The sequence below is a fragment of the Scyliorhinus canicula genome, chromosome 2 (genome assembly GCF_902713615.1).
Source record: "Scyliorhinus canicula chromosome 2, sScyCan1.1, whole genome shotgun sequence".
Lineage (NCBI taxonomy): Eukaryota > Metazoa > Chordata > Chondrichthyes > Carcharhiniformes > Scyliorhinidae > Scyliorhinus > Scyliorhinus canicula.
This window is the reverse complement of record NC_052147.1, coordinates 177,551,035-177,563,962: the sequence shown is the minus strand read 5'-3', so window position 1 is coordinate 177,563,962 and position 12,928 is coordinate 177,551,035.

Sequence of the window (12,928 nt, the reverse complement as noted above, 5' to 3'; positions counted from 1 at the left end):
CGGCGGGACTATGGCTGGTGCAGCCCTCGGGGAAGTGTGGGGGGATCCGGCCTGGCCCGCGATCAGGGCCCACCAATCTGTGGGTGGGCCTGTGCCATGGGGGCACTCCTTCTTTCCACGCCGGACCCTATAGGGCTCCGCCATGGCCGGCGCGGAGACGACCCCCCCCCCCCCCCCCCCGAGCTTGTGCCAGAATACGGCAGCCGTTCTGCGCAAGCACTAAACCACGCTGGTGGTTCTGCGCATGTGCTAACTCGCGCAGTCCCGTCAGCGCCGGCTGGCGTGGAGCCAACACCTCCGGCACTGGCCTAGCTCCCGGAAGTGCAGAGAATTCCGCAACTTCCGGTTGGCCCAACACCGGAATGATTTGCACCGTTCCTGGCGCCGGTGTCAGGCCAATTCACCGATTGTGGTGAATCCTGCCCATAATGAAGTCAGTCTCTTCATTAAATATAACTTGAGATGCACAAATTCAAACTTACAGTAGTGCCTGTCTCCATTAACGACATACGTGTCAAATAGTCTGCTTTGCACTCACTGCCCAGACTGACTGAAATAATTCTCTCCTGAGAAACTGGGAGTGAACTGTGTCCAATACCACAATCAGGTCTCAGCATCTACAATATAGGATTGGAATGAAAGAAAGAAAATACATATTCCAGCATAGAGTGGAGAAAGAAATAGTTTACAAAAGGGGGAAAGAATAATAATAATCTTTATTAGTGTCACAAGTAGGCTTACATTAACACTGCAATGAAGTTCCTATGAAAATTCCCTCGTCGCCACACTCCAGTGCCCATTTGTGTACACTGAGGGAGAATTCAGAATGTCCAAATTACCTAACACCACGGGCGCAATTCTCCGCGCTCACGAAAATTCGGAGAATAGCGAGCGGCGTAAATTTTTACGGACACGCTGGTCCGACGCTCTCCCGCTATTCCCCCCCCCCCCCCCACGCCTGCCTGCCGACACGAATCGCTGCCCGCCGTTTTTTTACGGCGAGCAGCTATTCACCCCTGGCCGATGGGCCGATTTCCAAGGCCTTTACGGCCGTTTTTATGAACGTAAAACACACCTGGTCTGACCGTTGGTAAAAACGGCCGTAAAGTCCCGATCTGGGGAACCTTGGCACCGATTGGCACGGCAGTACCACGGCCGTGCCAAGGGTGCCATGGGCCCGCGATCGGTGGGCACCGATCGCGGGCAGCGGGTACTTACCCCACGCACTCTTTCTCCCTCAGCCGCCCCGATGGATCCATCCGCGGGGCTTCTGCGGGGCATAACGGCCCGCGCATGCGCGAGTTTCACGCACAAGCGCAATGACGTCATCCGCGCATACGCGGGTTGAAGTCGTCCAATCCGCGCATGCGTGGCTGACGTCATCTGACGCGTCAGCCGTCGCTAACTCTGGCTAGCGGGCTTAACGATTTTCGTTAAGCCCGTGATGCCGGAGTTCACGGCCGCACGATGCTAGCCCCGACCGGGGAGCTGAATCGGTTCCCGGTCGGGGGGGGCGGTGGCTGGCGTCAAACGCGCCTGTTTTTGACGCCAGCTTCCCGAGTTTTCGTGACTCGGGAGAATCGCGCCCCACGTCTTTCGGGAATCACTGTAGTATTATAAACATAGCAGAAGCAAACAAATGACTTGAATAACCTTTGTGACACTTAGCTTTAATACTGTGATCAAATCCTGAAGGCTAGAATATTCCACTACTTGTAGCCAACATAGCTCGAATTCGGAACATTTTTTGTCTCTCTGTAAAATATCATGTACCCTTTATCCAACCAATGTACCATTACTTCAGTGTCAGGTTTGTGCCCTCACACACACACAAAGTACAAGTGAAATTTCTCATCCTCAAAATACGCCAGCCTCTCAAAGTAATCACATGTACTTGATGCCCAGTTGAAGACTAGGATACATGTCTGCTAAGAACTGAAATGAAACTGACAGAACCCATTTCACATAGGTAATAGTTTGGGGTGATTTTTAACCTTAATATGGAGCAAATCCGTTCATAAATGCACCTCAGGTTCCTTGTTCCCAAAAGACAATGTGATCTTACCTTTGAAATGTTAAATTAAAGCGAGAAGTTTCTTCTTAATTAAAAATAACCCATTGCTGTTACAAATGTCCACAGTAAGAAGACTTACAACACCAGGTTAAAGTGTCTATATGCACGATCTTCTTGCAGATCATCTCCACTTTGAGCCGGTGTTGTAAGACATCTTACTGTGCCCACCCCAGTCCAATGTCGGCATCTCCACAAATGACCATAGTTATTGAAATAAGCATTTTTATTAATTTGCCTTTTTGAACACTGGAATAATACACAATAGAATGGAACTAAGCAATTAGTTTTTGAACAGCCTGACTTTGTTTTCACTGATAGAGTTGGAGCTAGGTAGCAATGAAATTGTACATCATTGCTGACAAATCCTCGGGAGAATTCAGTTCGAGTTACACTCTGCACGTTTGACCTATTAAAATTCCGAGGAGTCAGTATATAGTATAGTGTGATCTCACCCGTGGTGCCATATACCTGAAAGTAAGTGGGTGATCTGTGCTTCCTGCAGATGGTCATTGAGCGACATCTGGTATTCTTTTTAATCATTGCCCAATAATAATTCTGCAGCAATTACTCTGGCAGAGAAACCTTTTGAGATACTCATATTAATACTGAAGGAAATGCTTCATGTCTGTGTTAATTAAGTCATGGGAAATGTTCCTGCAGTGAAAATGCTTCTTGAAATGGGGAAGCAGCAGGTTTAAGGATTGCAGAAGCTGCATGAGTTTTTGACATGCTTGGTTTATCATGTATATAGATACATATACATATTAAATGTGATACTTTGCATGTGGTTATGGTGGGAGTGAGGCAGTGGAGGAGACATAAATCTTTGTTTCTATGTGATAAACTCTGATAATCTGAGATTATAAAACAATAGAATTCCCAAATTGCTGTCGAGCACTGGAAGTGCAGCTTTCAATAATAAAATATTGTGGCTCCAGCATTCATTTTCTGCTGTGTGTTCATTAAGTAGCTCAGTTTGGTAATTGCCGTTCAGAGATCAGAATGTAATGCCTTGTCCAATAAAGACACGTTAAGTTATATTTCTGATTTTTGAGGTATGAACTTCATTCAATGAGGATTCTTTAAAATTCACTTTCCTTTACAAAATGGAAAATGCACCGCAAAAATGGCTGTTGATGGTTGCATATACAAGAACTAAGCAGCTATTGTCAGCAGAATCTCAAATATAATGTAACCTCATTCCTGCTTACAGACTCAGTGGGTGGTGGAACATTATTGCCCCTCCCCCAGCAGAATTCCCCAGTCCCACCAAAGTCAAGGAGCGGGATTCTCCATCCAGTGACGTCGGAATTGGGAATTGTGACCGGTCGGAGAATTGTGCGTCAGCCGAAAATCAAGGTCGGCACCGGGTACCCAATGGGATGGCATGATCCAACACCCCAATAGTGCGTGAATATATTCCATTGCCCATGGTGGTGTGGACATGCAAATTGTACAGTAATGGCCTTTAGCATATCATCACTGGGCCTGACCTGGTATTCTCTGGCCTCCCGCGATGATCCACCTCCACCAAGTGAAAGTGACGATGGCGTGGTTCACTCATGGTATTTAAAATCGGGAAGCAGGCGCCATGATTGATGAGGGAGAGAGAGGAGGTGAGCCAAGTTACCAAAGGTGCAACAGTGGGCTGACAGCTGTGCCGCTGCCGGGGGATATCTTTCAGGGGCTGGAGGGGTGATCAAGGCATGGGCCTAATGATTGAGGTGTCCCCCTGGAACCGGGGTGTCTGGGCACAGACTGCCATTGCCGCTCCTGATAAGGGATGGGCATGGCCCAGCTCAGCCTGTGGCCCACCATTTGTTGACACACCCCAGTGCACCCATCCGAGGTATTGCCCTATTACAGGAGAGCCATAGAGCACAAACAATGGACACATGTACCTTGGGCGTCGGCACTCAGAGTGGCACACTGCCCTTCCCACAGCAGACACCTTGGCAGTGAGACCATCAGCTAGCCACAGGTCCACCAGCTGTCACCAAGCCCTGCCTGCCCACTGCACCCTGTGCCCATCCATCCTGCCCCCAGACAAGTAGAACCCCCAGTGCGCAGCAAAAAGGACTCATTGCACGCCATAGCTATGGTTCCAACTGGTTCCCACCCCCATGGCCGAACCCACCCGTGGGTCTTGCCTGCACGCACGCCACCAAGCATGGCGTCGGACGGTGGCAGACTGCGTCCACCCCTTCCCCCCCATGCACAACCTGCCACCACCCTCTCGGCGGGGTATCACACAGCCCACCCAAAGAGGACCACCACAGTAGACCAACAGGAGCCACAGAAAGTACCGCTGGCATGGGTAGCACCAGCCAACCATACCGCTGCTAGCAGGGATAGGTGGTGGGGTCAGAGTCCAACTGGAAGCATGTACTGATGGGGCCAGGAATGAGGCGTGGAGGCAAAGTATCAGGGGGAATGGCCAGCGGTGAGGGTGGGGATGGGAGGTGGGGGAGTGAGGGGGAGGAACATGCGGGGGGGAAGGGTGGCAGGCAGGGGCGGCAGTTCAAGCAGGGCCATCATGCAGCCTGTTGGACCTGGTTGGGAAGCGGAATACTCACCATGTTAACAGGTCTTTACCACTTGCAGAAAATGGTATCAAGACAGGAGTGGTTGACATTGGCCTGGCCACCGCAGCCCTGACGGATGCACTGAGGCAGCATGAGCTGGAGCTGCTTGGGAAGGACCTTCCCGGGCGGTGTGCATTGGTGGGTCACTCAGCGGATAGGATGTACCACATGGTGTCCCCTCATATCTGGCCCCATCCTGCCTCGAGAGTGGCCTCTGACTGCCTAATGGGGACTGACCCATTTTGGTCTCCAACACCCATGCCCCAGCACCCCCTCTCCCAACACCCTCACCCCGACACATCCCCTGCTCCAGGCCCAGCCCAGCCCTCATGCTCTTCAGACAGAGGGCCAAAGCAGCTGGTGAACAGGTGTTTATTGTGATATATACAGGTATTGTGCCCTAGCCCCTAAGGCTAACCTATGTACTTCACCCATGCCAACTTAACTGGTGTCTAACTTTCCAACCTCATGTGCCCTAATGCTCTTTCTAGTGGGATCCCCAGGTGGTACATCAGCTGTGGAGGTGGCCTGCTGCCTTTCCCGCCCTGCAACCTGGGTCCACTTGCGCGTCCTTCCTCTGAAACAGTCTTCCGGGTGTCACAGGTGGCACAGTGCTACCCTGTTCTGCCCCTTGCCCATCAGATACACCAGCGGTAGGTGGGGGGGAAATCAGACATACTGCGGTGTTCTGGTATTTCCCTTGCGCGTGTTAGCAGCCCGTGGCACCCAGGCTACTCCCTTGGGACGAGGGTGTGGCCTGAGTGAGCTCCAGATCCCATCCTATCCGGAGCGCATGCATCTGGGGGCCTTCAATGGTCTGGGAGACCCCCACGAGTGCCATTCTATCTGGACCCCGTTTGTGAGAACCAGCATTGAACTGTTTGGTAAGGCGAGGGAATTAGATTCCACGCCTTGGTTAGATCTCAGAAATGCATATTAGATGAGCTGTTTCACTTTAATATGCAGATTTTTCCAGAAAGTGATCCTGCCCACAATGGGCGGGATTCACATTGCGACGTCAAGCGAGATCGAATTAGATCTCACGAGGAATGGCGAGTCGGGTAGATACCGGGGGATCTCCCAGCATCTACCAGTCACGTTGCGCCGCACTGATCTTTTTTTCCCAACGGCCGATCGGCGGGGCCTTCACAGTATATAACGTTAATTAAGGCACTTAATGATGCCCACGTGCTTCATGCCAGAAAAGACTGTCCCACCAGCTGATTTGCCTGGCCGTTCCCCACTCCGCAACTCCCCACTAATGAGGGGTGAAGCTCTTAAAGCCCACACAGCACGCAGCCATATCACCACGCAGACCAGCCCAGCCCCACAATTCGGTGATGCCGACCTGGCCCGATTGTTGGACGTAATATAGTCCAGATGGCACACCCTGTTCCCCTGAGTTGGTTGGAGGGTCTGCCATGCCACCGGGAGGCAGTGGCAGCAGCCGCCAGCCCGGGAAGCATTACCAGGAGAACCACTACCCAGTGCCGTTAGAAGCAAAACAATCTCCACGGGCCGCACGGGTGAGTCGGCACGACCGCCTGGAAGCGGTCCTGCCTGCCACTTCAGCACCACTCCACACATCTGAGTCCTGATATAGGCCCCCCCCCCCCCCCCGCAACCCCCCCCCAACCCCAGAAATACATCAAGCATGCGGCTCTCTGACCCTGCAGGAGGAGTTTTCCCACAACAGACAGGAAAGGGCCCAGACAGGTGGCAAGGTGCCAGACATCAGATTCCTCACCCACTTCGATGAGCGAGCCCTGGAGGTTGTGGGTGTGGTCGAGGACAGATCGGTCACCGACAACGAGATTGGCCTGCACTGCAGACGCGATGATCCACAGGCTCCCACACAGATGAACTGTCACCCGTGAGTTATTCATGTCAGACAAAGTGATCCTTCCCTCTCACTGACCACATGTCCATTCTCCCACGGAACCTGAGTCTGATAGTGCCGGCCCATCCGGTATGGCTGCCTTCCTTGACACCCAAGAGAACACCTGGGAGGAGAGGTCTGAGGAGGCCACCATCGAGACGTCTCAGGTATTAATTCTACCCTCCAGCAGCGCAGAGACACACACCTCGGTGGCGAAAGTAGTGGATAGGCGTCTGGGGCACAATCTGGACAGTTGAAGACAGTTGCAGAAGCACATGAGGTGGAGGTAGGAACGTCTGCGGGACAGCAGTCAGATGTCTAGTAAATCCCAAGACCCAGCTGGGTCCCACTTATTCAGAGGGGGATGTCAGCGACACTCCAGCAGGTCCACAGCCGATTGGAACAGTCCCAGAGGCTACAGATGCAGGAAATGACACCGGCAATGTGCGGCACTGAGACCAAAACTGCTAGGATGGGATCGCAGTGGAGAGTCCGGAGCATGCCCTCAGCAGCATGAGTGGTGATGTCCAAAACGTTGCTCATTCAGTGACAGCCATGGCTGAGGGCCTCGGCAGCATGAACCCTGTTACTGGGGGATGTGTCTCAGTCATACAATCATAGGATTTACAGTGCAGAAGGAGGCCATTTGGCCCATTGAGTCTGCACCACCCCTTGGAAATAGCACCCTATTTAAGCCCACACCTCCACCCTTTCTCTGTAACCCAGTAACCCCACCTCACCTGTTTTGGGCACTAAGAGCAATTTTAGCATGGCCAATCCACCTACTGCGTATTTGGACTGTGGGAGGAAACCGGAGTACCCAGAGGAAATCCACGCAGATGCGAGGAGAATGTGCAGACTCCGCACAGTGACCTAAGCCGGGAATCGAACCTGTGACCCTGGAGCTATGAAGCAACTGTGCTAACCACTGTGCGACCGTGCTGCCCATACATCATGAAACACCAACAGTGCTAACCTGCCGCCAGGGCTGGCATAGACAGGTGATGTCAGTGATAGTGAAATTGTTGGAAAAGGTTCTCAGAGATAGGAGCATCTGTGCATATTTGGAAGTGAATGGTCTTTTTCGCGACAGACAACATTGTTTTGTATGAGGGAGGTCATGTCTCACTAATTTCATTGAATTTTTTGAGGAGGTGACAAAGATGATTGATGAGGGAAGGATTGTGGATGTTGTCGACATAGACTTTAGTAAAGCATTTGATAAGGTTCCTCATGGCAGGCTGGTGCAAAAGATTAAATCACAGAGAGTGAACTAGCTGGATGGATCCAGAACTGGTTTGGCCATAGAAGAGGTGGCAGTGGAAGAGTGTTTTTCTGAATGGAGTCTGTAACTAGTGGTGTTCAGCAGGGATCGGTATTGGGACCTCTGCTCTTTGTAATATATATAAATGACTTGGAAGAAAATATAGTGGGTCTGATGAGCAAGTTTGCGGATGATACTAAAATTGCAGGAGTTGCAGATAGTGATGAAGATTGTAAGAGAATACAACAGGATATAGATAGGCTGCAAAATTGAGCAAAATTGGGCAGATGAAGTTTAACCCGGACAAATGTGAGGTGATGCATTTTGGTAGATCCAATTCAGGTGGGAGCAATAAAATAAATGGCAGAACCATCAGGAGCATAGAGACACAGGGAGATCTGGGCGTGCAGGTCCACAGATCCTTAAAAGTGGCAGCATAGGTGGCAATGGTGGTAAAGAAAGCATGTGGCATACTTGCCTTCACAGGACAGGGTATCGAGTATAAAAGCTCAAAAGTTATGTTACAATTATATAGAGCATTGGTTAGGCCACATTTGAAATACTGAGCCCAATTCTGGTCACCGCAGTACCAGAATGACGTGGAGAGAGTACAGAAAAGGTTTACCTGGATGTTGCCTGGTATGGAGGGTATTATCTATGAGGAGAGATTGAATAAGCTGGGATTGTTCTCCCTATAGAGACAGAGGCTGAGAGCAACCTGATAGAAGTTTATAAAATTATTAGGGGTATAGGTAGGGTGAACAGTTGGAGGCTTTTTCCCAGTGCGGGAATGACAATTACAAGGGGGTACAAGTTCAAGGTGAGGGGAGAAAGGTTCAGTGGAGATGTGTGGAGAAAGTTTTTTAGACAGAGGGTGGTTGTGGCCTGGAATACATTGCCAAGTGAGATGGTTGAGGCAGATATGTTAGCGATCTTTAAGACTTATCTGGATAGGCACATGAATAGACGGGGTATCGAAGTATCAGGTGGTTGGTCTAGATAGGACACTTGATCGGCGCAGATTGAAGGGCCGAAGGGCCTGTTCCTGTGCTGTATTGTTCCTTGTTCTTTGTTCTACGATGCAGAGAAATCCGGGGATGATCCAGTTGCCCCTCCGTCCCACTGTGAGCCCCAAGGCCCTAAGGGCACCGACCGGGAAGAGAGGGTGCTGGGTGCCAACCAGAGCTACCCTATGGAGTGGCGACGGCAGCCACCCACTCCCCAGAAACCCACCCCACTGGTGTAGGGGTTGGGGAGGGCCTGAATAGGGTTGGGAAGGAGGGAAACATTGGGAGATTGGGGCCGTCGGGAAAACATTTGTTAAATAATAAAAATCGTTAACCTCGACCAACAGGGCATCTCTGGCACTTTCATCTGCAATGCGGGCCGATCACCAAACCCATGCCCCATCTGCCAGACACGGAGGTCCTGGATGTCTCTTCCATCCACCACATCCTGCTCACGCACCTCCAGCCGCAGCGAGGGCCCAGCTCACTGGACCCCAGACCCTGTACCCCAGACAGCCACACATAACATCATCTGGGCCGGGCGCTGATCCCCTCCACAGTGCACATACCCATCCTCTGCTCACGGTAATGTCCCCGGTGCTGGGACCCAGTCCCTGGGTGCTCGGATGTTGGCCACTGCATCCGTGGTGTTGCCTCCTGCAGTGTTCAGGCAGAGTGTCCAGGCATCACAATCTGATTGGGATGCTAGGCAATAAACCCGACATGCTACATGGTACGCCTACCCACGGGGATCATAGAATCCCTACAGTGCCGAACACACTGAGACTACACTGGCCCTTGGACACAGCACCCTACTTAAGCCCACACCTCCACTCTGTCCCAGTAACCCCAGCTAACCTTTTGGACACTAAGGGGCAATTTAGCCTGGCCAATCCATCTGACTTGCACATCCTTAGACTCCGGGAAGAAAACGGAGAACCTGGAGAAAACCTATATAGACACGGGGAGAAAGTGCAAACTCCACACGGACAGTGACCCAAGGCTGGAATTGAACCTGGGACCCTAGAGTTGTGAGGCAGCAATGCTAATCACTGTGCCACCATGCCACCCCCTTGGGTGGCACACTTAGATTGTTAATTCCTATTAGCAATGCCTTCAAAAGAAAAATGAAAATCGCTTATTGTCACGAGTAGGCTTCAATTAAGTTACTGTGAAAAGCCCCTAGTCGCCACATTCCGGCGCCTGTCCGGGGAGGCTGGTACAGGAATCGAACCGTTCTGCTGGCCTGCTTGGTCTGCTTTAAAAGCCAGCGATTTAGCCGAGTGAGCTAAACCAGCCCCTATAAGCTGCCTGGCCAGAGGATTCTGTGGTCAGTGGATGGTTGGTGAGGCTGGCGGGCAGGGGCTGGGGTTGCCACAGGATTAGAACCACATGATCCAGGGTTTGGCATGGTGGACCTGAGGCACTGAAACACCCATCTCCCACCCCCGCCAGTCGGTCCCAGCCCAGTCCATGGATAGCCATTCCTCGCCAGATGGCAGCGCACCCTGACCGAAGCTGGCCCCACAACATGGCCATTAAATCATGTCCAGTGTGTGTGAGAGAGTGAGAGAGTAAGTGAATTGTAGATTGGAGAATTTGTAAATTCTATGAGTAGAAAATGGCAATTTCTGACTGTCACCAAGTTGTTTAAATGGCTTGCAGCCTTCCTTCAGAATAAAAGTGTAATTTTTAAACAGTTGGATCAAAACACCTGATGCATTGAAAGAAAATTTTTATTTAAAATTGCAAGTAATTTAGTTATACTCCTTCATCTTATAATAGCCACGTTTATAGTCTCTGAAATTCTTTGCCTGAACCTTTCTGATTACTAAAGAGGAGAAATTGGCCTTGATAGATAGCACCCATTTCTTTGGGGCTACAAGTACCAGCCACAGCATATGTGCACACCTTTGGGGCATTTTGTACTGGGCACCACATTAATGCCTGCATTCATGAGCGCACAGCAGTGTCTGCCTGAAGTATGTAGAGCAGGCTATTATGGCATCAACCATGTTGCAACAGTGATTTGATGCCAGTGGTGCAATTTTGAAGCTCCTTTGTCCAGCCAATTACTTTCTCTTAAATGCCACCGAACTGAAAATGTGTTCAGCAGCAGGAAGGACCCCAGCAGCAGTGCTACTTAAAGTGACCTGCAGATTTGATGCTGCTGCTACGATGTCTGGTGGGTTCGATAGTTGTTTTGAATTGTAAATGCCTGCAAGAAATGGCATGGAAGGCACTGAATGTGCTTTCGTGGCTTTCAAGCTTCTGCCCAACCAATTGCTTCAAGGTTTGGATGCATTAATCGCCATTCCCCTTGGAACACCGCATGACTTGGAGAATGAACGCAGAGCAGGATAAGGAGATGTGTCTTCAGTAGGAGGCCCCGGGGCCTCAGGGGCAATTGCCCTGTATGGAACTTACAGTAAGAAGTCTTACAACACCAGGTTAAAGTCCAACAGGTTTGTTTCAAACACTAGCTTTCAGAGCACTGCTCCTTCCTCAGGTGAAACCTTTCCTTTGTTTGAAACAAACCTGTTGGACTTTAACCTGGTGTTGTAAGACGTCTTACTGTGCTCACCCCAGTCCAACACCGGCATCTCCACATCATGTATGGAACTTAGTGAGGAAAAATGTGTGAGATATCTGGCATTCAATGAGAGTATCCTCGCTGAAATCTGCCACTTGCTTTGCTGCAGCCACAACTGCAATCTTAGCATTGCCAGTGCTTATAAAGGTGACTGAGGCAAGGAACTTCTATGAATCTGGTTCCTTCCAGGCTCGGTCTGGAGATATTCAGAATGTCTTGCAGTTTACTATTAGCAGTTGCATAAGGAAGGTCACTGACGCTCTCTATTCAAAGAGAGCAAATCATTTAATTCTCTCTTGCCAGTGATAAGCAGAGTGGAGTGAGCACATTGCTTCACCGTGTTTGCAGCCTTTCCCATGCTATGGCTTGTGGCACTGACTACAAGCACACCACTTTAGCTGGTATGTGGCCATAAGCAATAAGTCACAGTCAATGGCTCCTGACCCCAGTGCAGAACCCATATATACATGCACAGAACCCTTAAAATGAAAGCCAAGCTGCCATGTGAAATGTGACAAAGCAGACAATTGAAAAGCAGGAAACAATACTTCCATTGCCCGGAACATTCTGAAGAAGCCATGTGGAACTTGGAACAGTGACTGTCAAGGATCGCATATTGTTATCATGAGGGCTTAACCTTTGCCACCAGCTCTATGGCAAACAGTTGAGAAGCATGAGCTTGAGGAGGAGAAAGAGCAGAAGGAGGAAAAAGAGGACAAGGAAGAGAAGAGGAAACCTTGTTAACCTTTTTCTGCTTGAGTGCGGTATTGGGAACCAAACACCCAGTTCCCCATTCATCAACACGTCCACACCGTATCCTTCCCTCTGTCATTGACCATCGCAGTACCCGCTTGGCCACAATGCAAAACTAAAAGCCAATGCAAAATAAACACTGTAAACCAAATTTGTAATTAAATCATGCAATATTACAGTGTGCAAAAGACAATCACCAACCTTGTGCATTTCTTTAGTGCCTGTCTCCCATGTTTCTGCCTGTTCTCATTCTCTTGTACAGTGTCACCTTAGTGACTGCTGCCTGGCTGGTGGAAATATTGCTGACTTCAGTGGAGGAGATTACAGGTGACCTTGGAGGATGATCTCAAGCAGCTCTGGGGGATAGAAGACCCAGCTCTGGATTGCAGATCCTGCCATGGGTGGCAACAGGATGAGGTAGCCTGGCAGGTAAAGCAAGAGTACGTGCCAAATGGCAGTGGTGGAAGTACATACGCTGCAGCCCTGAGTAAGGACAGCAGGTTTGGGCAGAATGAAGCTACTGGCGCTCCGCCTGGAGCAGTGCCTCAGCAACCCCAGCAATGCACAGGAGAAAGGATTACTGGACTGCTGTCACACATTGCAAACACTTTTTCCCATTCTAATCCAATCCATGGTGGCAGAACGTTATCCTTGTACGACAAGCAGTCTGAGGTTCCTCTGCAGTACTTCAGGTGGCTGCTACTTGTGTCACTATGGTAACAAGCATCTTTGCAACAGAGCCTGTGTGTGACCTTGCCCTCCGGTAAGCTGCC